This window comes from Varroa jacobsoni, unplaced genomic scaffold, assembly GCF_002532875.2.
Source record: "Varroa jacobsoni isolate VJ856 unplaced genomic scaffold, vjacob_1.0 scaffold_706, whole genome shotgun sequence".
Taxonomy (NCBI): domain Eukaryota; kingdom Metazoa; phylum Arthropoda; class Arachnida; order Mesostigmata; family Varroidae; genus Varroa; species Varroa jacobsoni.
Window position 1 is genome coordinate 158,813 of NW_019213608.1, and position 9,936 is coordinate 168,748.

General features: G+C 39.2%; 1 long non-coding RNA gene across 1 annotated transcript in view; it reads left to right on the forward strand.

Annotated features, from left to right (window-relative positions):
* Window positions 1–1,594, forward strand: part of LOC111262838 (uncharacterized) — a 4,216-nt gene extending 2,622 nt beyond the window's left edge. The window contains exons 3-4 of the long non-coding RNA XR_002681883.2: window positions 760–937; window positions 1,284–1,594. This is a non-coding gene — a long non-coding RNA (uncharacterized LOC111262838). The remainder of the gene's footprint in view (window positions 1–759; window positions 938–1,283) is intronic.
* Window positions 1,595–9,936: the final 8,342 nt, after the last annotated feature.

Sequence of the window (9,936 nt, forward strand, 5' to 3'; positions counted from 1 at the left end):
ACTTTAAGTGATAACAAACGGCAACATGCTCGTACAAACCCGGCCCAGTTGTACTCATGAAACCCAGCAGCGGTTGCCGAATTCCCGGTGCTAATTGTCCCATTATTAGTATTCCCGCTACAATTAGGCCGTTACCCTGCTACTGTTGGCCGCCGCCACCACCTTACGCTAGATGCGTACTTATGCGTAGAGGCTCGATAAATTACGCAAATACATAGCGCAATCCAAGCGTTAAGCTAAATTTCACCTTCGACAGCACTTTATACTTGTGTGCTCGTCGTGGAAAACATTTCTTATAGTAGATATGTACCGTTAAATCATGCATCTATAACTGAACTGGTCTGTCTGGCTGGTTGCCCAAATCGATTTTTTGAAACAATTAGGTGAAGCTGAACTTTTTTCTGGCTTGCTACGGTTTCATTCTGTATACGTACTTTTTCCAAGAGGAAAAACAACAGCTCGAGCAGGGCAGACAAGCTAACCAGCAAACAAAACTCACAACTCAGGGTCGTTATAGAATATGTGGCCTCCGTAGTTCTTTATTGTATTATGCTACTATTATGTATTACGTCATCTTAACAATATTTCTTGAAAAATTATTTTTACTCACACGTCGAACCTCTATTAAACTTATGCTGCGAATTATTTAGAATTTATTTTATTTTTAAAAAAAAAAACAATTTCTGATACGAGTTATACTATTTTCAAATCATACAATAGAACAAATCATTAGGCTCAATACAATTCTCTCCGTTATAGCGAATAATATCAAGGTCGAGGAGAGCTGCCAAGAAGGATCGAGATGTCAAGAGAGAGAGAGAGAGAGAGAGAGCGAGAGGGGGGGAAAGTTGCTGAACCTGCAGAATGAACCAATGGCAAGCGTGGGGCAAATGATCGTCAGCAGGAACGTTTCGAACAAAATTTAGCGGCAACAAAAGTTTGTATATTTACCACATTATCGTTAAAGCTCATGTCACTCAAACACCATAGAAAATTAACGTTTAATTGTGGAAACAACTTGTTTGAAGGGTAGGCCATTAGGAACAGCTGGTTAAGTATTAAATAATGTACAAATGGTTGCAGAACTGGATGAATTGTACACAACTATCAAAGGCCTTTTAGAAAATATCAGGTGATTTTTTTCATGTCACTGGGAAATGCCGTCCCTTTAAGGAATCGTATAATATTATATTTCCTACACAAGGCGCTACCTTCCATCAAACGAGATTATCAATACTATACAAATTCCGAATTTCGTGCCACCGTCTAAAACTCTATTTCAGATGGACAACCCCTACAAGAGTTACCAAAAATGTGCTAAAGATTACAAATCATTACTGATCCGGATCGGCTGTCAGACGAGCACGGAAAAACCAATAATAACACTCAGCTAGCGTACGAAATAGGACTCATTGTTCAAAATGCAACAGGACCAGGTACAACCCCGCGATACGTTATCCTATGGTACTAAACTGTTCCCGCAAATAAAATGACCAAAAGGGACAAACGAACAAGAAGAACAAGTTTGCACACGTTTTTTACTATTAGCTTCATTTAAATGCGAGACAAGACACATGGAAGAACACTAGATACCAGTCATGATGCGCGTATGGAGTTGCATTACTAATCCTGACGATTACGAGCAATGCGCATTAGCCTGTAATTTAAAGTCAGCGTACGACCGGAAGGTTGATTAGTGTTAATCGAACGAGTGGTGTGGCTTAAAAGTTTTTTTCACAAAATACCATTAAAAAAAAAATCGACGATCAGTCGATTAAGTTAACTGACTTAAATTATGCCCTTATCTGATGTAGACTGACCTATTAGCAGTCTTTCTTATTGGCTAGATCATAATTACGGAGTGGTTTAAGGAGTAAATCGACTAATCAATTATTTAACGATCGATCCGAAATAATGCTGTCGGAACTGCTCCTGCACCTTACCCCACCGAACCGCGTCTGACGCGGCGCAGTGTTTTCACAGCGGCTGAGGTTGCTGGGTTTATGGCCAATCTAAAAACACATGCTTCGGTCGGCACTGTTAGCTGCACGGTCCGATGGACGCGGCTTCATTCAGTAAAGGTCATAGGCGTTTCGTAGACTCCAGAACTGGCAGCTGTGCAGTACTCTCTCCTGAGGGTTAGCCGAGAAAGAAAATACCCTTGTAATATCTTAATAAGAGACCCTTTGTTAGTATTCTGACCTTAGCATCAACTTGGCCATCTAGTGATATAGCTATGCCGATCTGACACAAAGGGCTTCTACCTCCAGCATTCCGCACTGCAACGCTGGAATGTAGATCCGACGTCTGTTCCGCCGAAGATAGTTTCTCGCGGCGAAGTCTTCTATTTGTGTCCTGTCTCCTTCTGACGACTGTACAGATTCCGAGTTCCACCATCACTCCAGTATGAAGGGCCGTGGTGCGTGAAGAAGTACCAAATACCTGTCCAACCCCGCTTGCGGCATAGCAACTGTACTAGACACAAGCCCCCTGGTTTCCACGAGGTGGTAGAGAAGCTTCTCATCATAGCTCATTTTTTTGAATCGCTTCGTTTATTTTTGTGGGCAACGCTAGCAAAAAAAAATGCTGGCTCTATTATGCAGCTGTACCTTGAATGAAGGACATACAATTATTTTATAGCGTTAAGCTCAAAGTATCGACAGTTTAGCTTTGCATTAACTACACATGTCTCATTTGTCCTAGTCTCAGTTCTTTATTCTAATATACACCAAATTCAATGTAAACATATCGTAATTTTTTGCAGTCCTGAAAATAGATCTTGCGCTCGATCGCGGGAATTTACCCGAGCTTGCCTTTCGCTTTATCTGGAGTTATTTCGATGGTCTTTAAGCCCTTGCTATCCTGGTGTTTTTTCAGTTTAAAATAAGGAGAAGCTAATTCCACAGGAATCTAGATAAGACGAATACGGGGTCGAGGTAACGTGAATAGCAAGTTTTTATGCAAAAAAAAAAACTGCATATAAGTAACGATGTATGAGCCGATACACTCTAACAGTAAAAAATCCACGATCTGTTCTCTTAAAGTTCAGATCTATCTTGGCGGCCGCGTAATGTGATCTTCATAAAAATATTGACATAAAGGTTTTCATCGATCTGAGATTACCCATTAAAGCGATGTCTAAGTAACTGTATTTTTGTAAACATATCATTCCCGTACAAGCTCGTCACCTTCGATAGAGCATTAGAGAAAATTTACCGTCTCTTTAAGTAGGTTAAGGTTTCCTTGGAATAGTTGCTGACGGACCTGTATATGCGGATAGTTGGTACCATTTGTGTAGTCGACATTGATCTATGACCTTTGCCCCAGAAGCCTTTTATATCACGGGTGTTACTTAGGAGTACATGATTTAGTTTTTAACACAGAGCATAATGTACGCTATTTAATACTCTATCTTTGGTATTCAAAATACAAAATAGGCCTCCGAATGCTCTGCAATTTGGACTACGCACTGGAAGGCAAGCCAACGGGGCAACACAAGCCCAGTGAAAAATCGGCATCTAGCCGACGAAAGCCGATAATTTTGTTGATCTTTTTTGTTCTGTAATACTGCTTCGATTTGTTCGCTAAATACGAATGCAAACTTTAATAATAAATAACCTTTAAACGTCGTGCTTTTAGAAAAAAAAAAAACGTTTCTTCGTGCTTAGTATTAAATATTTATTCGTTCCAACAATGCGTAGGCAAGTAAGTACACGAAAACCTAGTACTCTTCTACAAAATTGATTTCCAAAAAATGATGCTCCATTCATCAGAGATTGGTCTGATGACGGTCACGAGCATCATATTGTATAACCAGCTTTTGATATATGATTTTTCTTTAATACATAAAAGGATTTCACCAAAAATATTCCAGGCGAGATATGCTTACTAAAACGCTGACCCGTAAACACTAGCGCGTAGTCGAATATACTAATGTGTTAACATTATTGTTGCAGAGGTATGTAACTTGGAGTTCCGCGGTGAGTATAGCTAAAACGAACTTCTGTTGAAGTCACGGAGCACAAGGATTGACGTCGCGCTTACGTTGCCGATATCTGAGGAACGATAATAAAGGAGAAAGCAGCTTGTTTTACCGGAAATCGTTCCGGGATTAGCTAACGATAATACAAACAAGGGATTTAAAAATAACTTCCAAACGCAGCTTTGAAGGAACGTGTTTTTACGCTGAAACAAAACTGATGCAGCTCTCGAGCAGCTTACTCATAGGCTTGGTGTTTCGTCGACGATGGAACTGGCAATTCAGTCTGCCTCACTCTTTCAGCCTTGATGTCGTACAGCTGGCAACAAAGAACCCGTAGCAAACGCAAGGTGGATATAACCTTGGTGGATTTGGACAGATAAAAACGGCTACGGGAACATAGAACCGCTAGCTGGTTAACCAACTTCACTGACCTAACTCTCTTTGCATCAGTCCCCAGCGAAAAGTTGTCAGATGTTGAAGCCGCACTATTGTCAAGCATGGCTACCCTGAGAAAAGAGGCTTCGACGGATAGAATTTAGTTAAAATCAGCCCATATTATCGGGCCTTTAATTACAAATCAGTTTCCCGATCGTTCGATTAATATATAGGACTAAATATTATGCTCGTTTCATCCTAGTCCAACTAAAAAAAGCTATCTAAAATAAAGAACACGACGCGTATCAACGAGTAAATAGGCATGCATCGCTCCTTCAGTATGAAACGTTATTCAAGATGACGCAGTTCTATAATAATGCAACATTTTACGGCAATTTTTTTGTATTCAAGATGCATTTGTACGCTTCGAAATCTAGGACCGTACACTCGAATATCGTCACCTGGGCCTTTAGTAGGCGACTGGTGGTGACTTACAGGAAAATAGTAATTCAGTGGTTTACAAATTCGAATTCATCTTGGAACGACACCGGCGGAGACAACTCGCCATATACATTTTATCCTCGCTAAGAAATCTATTATTTGAAGCACCGCAAGCTGCTATTTCAAAAAAAAAAAAGTTAAAGAATCGAACTCGAAAATGAGTCTCGTGAAGAACTCCTGCGAAGACGAAAGACCAAAGAGCTAAGAATTGTGGTGGAAACCGCCGTACCACGAAATGCATGAGTGTTAACATCTAGGCTTGGAGTATATAGAAATACCTATATGATGGTTCATCTTGCTCCATTGTGATAAAAAATAGATCTTAGACGATAGTCACAGGCGGCCAAATTATAGGGTGGATGGATGCAGTATCTTAATTCAAATATATAGCTGCAAAGGTTCATGGTATCTATTTAGTGATCTTATTCATTACGGCTTCATGTGTTCTGGTTTGTGGTATGGCAAAAGTGTGCTTTCAACAACTGGAGCAGACGATGATAATGCTCCGTATTAAGCAGTTAAGATTAATGAACAATCCTACATTGCGACAACGTTTAACCTCATACCGAAAGAATGATGGTGACGAAAATACCAGGGTTACAGTTAAAGGCTCCGAACATTGCCATTACAGATTACCATTTCCATCAAAATCTGGCAGCGTATTATTAAAATCTTAATATAATGACGAAATTGCCATTCAACAATCTCTAGAGCAACAAATTGACAAAAGTCTATAGATAATAACGATAGCGCATATTTTGATAAAAAAAAAAAAAAAAAAAAAAAAAAAAACGTTTAGGTTTGTTACTACACATTTCAATACAGAGAAACTAATTCTTAGACGAGAATGAACGCGTCTTGAAATTATTATGCCCATTGTGTTGGCCAGCTTGTGTTCAGCATAGCAGTGTTTCATTAGCACGTGTCTGGCTCAAGCTATATTCTTACTAATATCCTGCTCACGACCTCAGACAGCCGTGTAGACCCAATGTTGGCGTGAACCCAATACAAATCGTACAAAAAAAAATCTCTTTGGCATACTAATCCACTTAATACAGTGGCGGAAGTAACTGTAACCGTCTGTAGAGTATCAATTCTCACGTATGAAACAAAATTTGCATGCTAACTAAACAGTGCATCAAACAAACCGACAGAAAACGACATGTCATGCATGACTCTTCGTCATTAAGGCGCAAGGACATCGTGGGTCCATATCTAGCTGGTGTAACAGATTAGGTGCCCAGCAACCAATGACAAGGGCTATTGCATATAGCACTTTACATCGGGGCTAGCAATTTGTGCGCCGTACCTTGGCTACGTCGAAATCATCGAGTCCATCAGGACCACAAGAAGAAGGTTATTGAAATGGACGCATATATCGAAGCTATAGAATAAACAATGCAGTACATAGGCGCGTTGTTTTGCAATCTATCGGACTATCCTTGTGTTGAACAACTAAATAAAAACAAAAAATAGGTAAAAAAAGTGTGATAGGGTAGGTGAAAATCTAGCATACGCCAATAGTTTTCCCGTTGCAAGTACCCTGCTCCACATATCCCTATATCCACTTACGTAGTAATTTTTTCAGATGCCGTATGATAAACTACAATTCGACTGGAGACCTACAATATCTAGACGTCCTAGGGTTGCAATTACGTTATCCTGTTATAGCTATTCTATCGCAGAAATGCTTCTTGCTTGATTTAATCGATCCCTTAGCAATATTTATTCCGAGTTAATTTTGCCTACTACAATTTTTACAAGTTATCCTATTTTTCTATCGGAACTTCCTTACGGCGATGCTGTCATCATCTCGTTGGCTTATTCTGACGTGCGATGAGATACCTTTTCCCGGCAGCACCTTTTCGTTTCCACAAGCGTTATTAGCGTCGAAGCCATCTTTCAGTTGGGTTCATTCAAGCAATTGGGTTGCGTTAAATATATCATTGATTAGTTCAACTAATACTTTTAGCTAAAATGTTGATCTATCTTTCAATGGAACGTGTCATTTAAATACCTTCCCACTTGCTCACAAATTCACACCTGACATAAACTATTTTTCACGAACAAGCTCGTCGAGTGAAGCAAAATAGGAGAGAACAGAAAACGCGTATTTGGGATAAAGTGCTCTCTTACGAAGCTCGATTTTCCCGCGTGCGAGCCTCGCAATAGAACAATGTAAAAGTGTTTGATATAGCGTTGAGCGTCTCAGCCCCTCAGCTGACGAACATTCTTGAATTTTACGATAGTCTTTTTTTTTTTTTTTTTGGATTACAATCTTACAGTTCGGGTTAGGTGAGCAAGAAGCAGAATTGAAATAAGAGTAAATCTATGCTAAAACCTCTATGCGGCATCTTATGAACTTCTTCTCGATTATAGACTGATCCCTTTATAGCTCTCTAGTTACAATACTTTTGGCATCCGGTCCCACTGATCCTAATTATTTGGTTGGAGCGATCGAGTGAAGCTACTCCATGTCACTTACTCGGTGTTAGTGACCCCGTTAACCTGCTGAAGTTACCCTATTTCAGCTGCAACTTCGTACTCCGCTAGAATGGTCCTGCTTTCCGATTCTAGTTAACCCATTAAGACAATGCATGTCCCCTGCTACTAAGACAACTGAGCCTAATTCAAAACAGCCAATAAGCCCCCGAACAAATCTTGCCCTATTTGTATATGCTGAGTTAACCTCCGTGCATACAGGCAGTGCTATTCTGAGACTCTACCTAATCTAAGCCTTGTACTTTTTTTCAGCTATTTTGTGTCCCCTATTTCAATAAATCCTTCATTCCGGGAAACATTATTGATCCAGTTGTAAGATACGAACCATACGTTGAAATGCTTCAAACCATTTCGTAAAATCTTCGAATTGCTAGCACGTTTCTAATGGAAGACAGAAACTACTTCTCGAGAAAAGTACTTACACACTCAATGAGTATGAACTGAGATAGTTCCTGTTCAATGAATTACTAACAAATTATAGAAAAAAAATCGCTAGGCACTGATCTCCAAATTAAACGTTGAGCTAATTTTCAATACAGAATTTCGAAAAGGTCTTAGCTTAATTGTCATCGAAAAAAAAAGGGTTAACCTGCCTAATAAAGATTACGTTCTATGCTAAAAGCTCTCTCAGGGAAGTAATCATCAAACGAAGGGTTACAAACAATATAGGCCCAGATGGTTCAGATTTTTATCAATATTTCACAGATTAGCCAAATTAGGGCTTCGTATGAAAAAGAAAGGCCCGCCGAGGAAACATATTCATCCAAAAAAGCTCTATTTTACGTACCATTTTTGCCAGGATGAAATCTATTTCGTTTTACTTGCATAGAGATAAAAAAAAAAACGACGAAATCATAAATATAATGGGGGTAGCTTTGAATAACGTCATCCTTCTCTTCAAGTTTCATTTATTGCTATGCTTAAAACTCGTTTGATTTCTCAATTTTAAAATCTGAGAAAGATTCGTTGATTTAATTCAGCTCTTGATGTTCTCTCCATTATATTTTCATATAAAATGAAATGATTTGTTACTGTTGGTATGGAAAAAACATCGTCGACCCAGGCCTACTCCTTCGTTCTAATCCCAGATCATGGATATGTAAATTAACGTAGCTGTGTATAGATTTGTGAATTTACAAACAAATAAGTCGAATTGACTTGCGGGGATATCATCGCAAACCGTTACAGATGATATTTTAAGTGTCATTGTTCTTTTTAAGGAAAATCCTGATGTTTTGGCAGTTTCGCACTGAGGCTGAGAGCAACGCACAACTAACCGTGATAAAGTACAGGTCCTTCAAAAGACGCCAGGATGTCTCTCATTATTTAACCTTGTGCACTATGGGTCGTCATAGCAAGGCTGGAATATGCTGCAGAATTAAAGGATCTCGTTGTCTCCTTAGAGACTGAAAATTATATTTGCGAGCGTAACGATTTGGTTTTTGAATGCACCACTTGTAATCTTCGCGCCAAGAAGATGATCGCGTAAATAATGAGCAATTATCCTCGTGTTGTTACGAAGGATCCAAGCTTCGCACAAGGGTGATCGGTGGACCTCTTCTTAATAGTGATGATACGATGCAACACTCCAGACACTGTCAACTAGTGAAGACCATCGAAGGATTCGATGGGCAAATATGTTGTGTCGATATTTTCCGTTGCTTTATTGAATGAATGATATTCGCTAAGAGCATCGCCCAAAGAGATCAACGTTCATATTTCAGATCATTCTTTTTTGTAGAAATTTATCTTTATCGATATTTAGCAAAAGCCGGAAGTCTCGCCTGGTCGCATACAGCTGGCCAAGTTGTATATTTTAAAGCTATAGGCACTACTCTTTAATACAAGCATCTTTAATATCGGTTATTGGTAGCAGCTGGCCAACGCTACGCGAGCCTTCGAAAGGCTGGTCGTTATTTGTTGAATATATCACGAAGTGGTTTCAAAGCTTTCTCGCCTAATTATGAGGCATTCGTCCTAGATAATATATGCCACTGTTCGAATAGAACCGCAATTTTAGATTTCTTTTCCACGTTGCATATTGTATCCCTCCCTATGTAAATGGGAATCTTGAAGCGGAAGCGTGTAGTTCAGCTTCCGGGGATCGAGGTTGCCGCGATTCCTAATGAGGCTTCAATATTACGTTGGTAAGGGCGGGTGCTAGATATTATCAACAAATACACACAGATATATATGTAACTGATATTTTATAAGTACGAAAAAATAATGCAGAATGTAAATAATAAGCAAATTAAACTGCGTCCGGTTTTCAAAAGCGATATTGTGATGTATGTTCTAATGGGCGTTAGCTATATTCGCTAAATGTCCATGATGCTTGCCTTAATTTTGTTTATTTAGACTGCATTTGCAATTATGTTATATGGGTTCTTTTTATATTAAACAATCTCTACGATAATAGTGGTATAATACGGATGTTACGATATACTAATGGAACCTCTCTAAAGCTTGTTTTTCTAAAGCTCTTGCCGATTTCCGAAAACGATTTTCTAGCATGAAGCATTGCCGATTAGATATCTGATAGATAAGTTCTATATGCAGAATTGCAACTGGAGTGT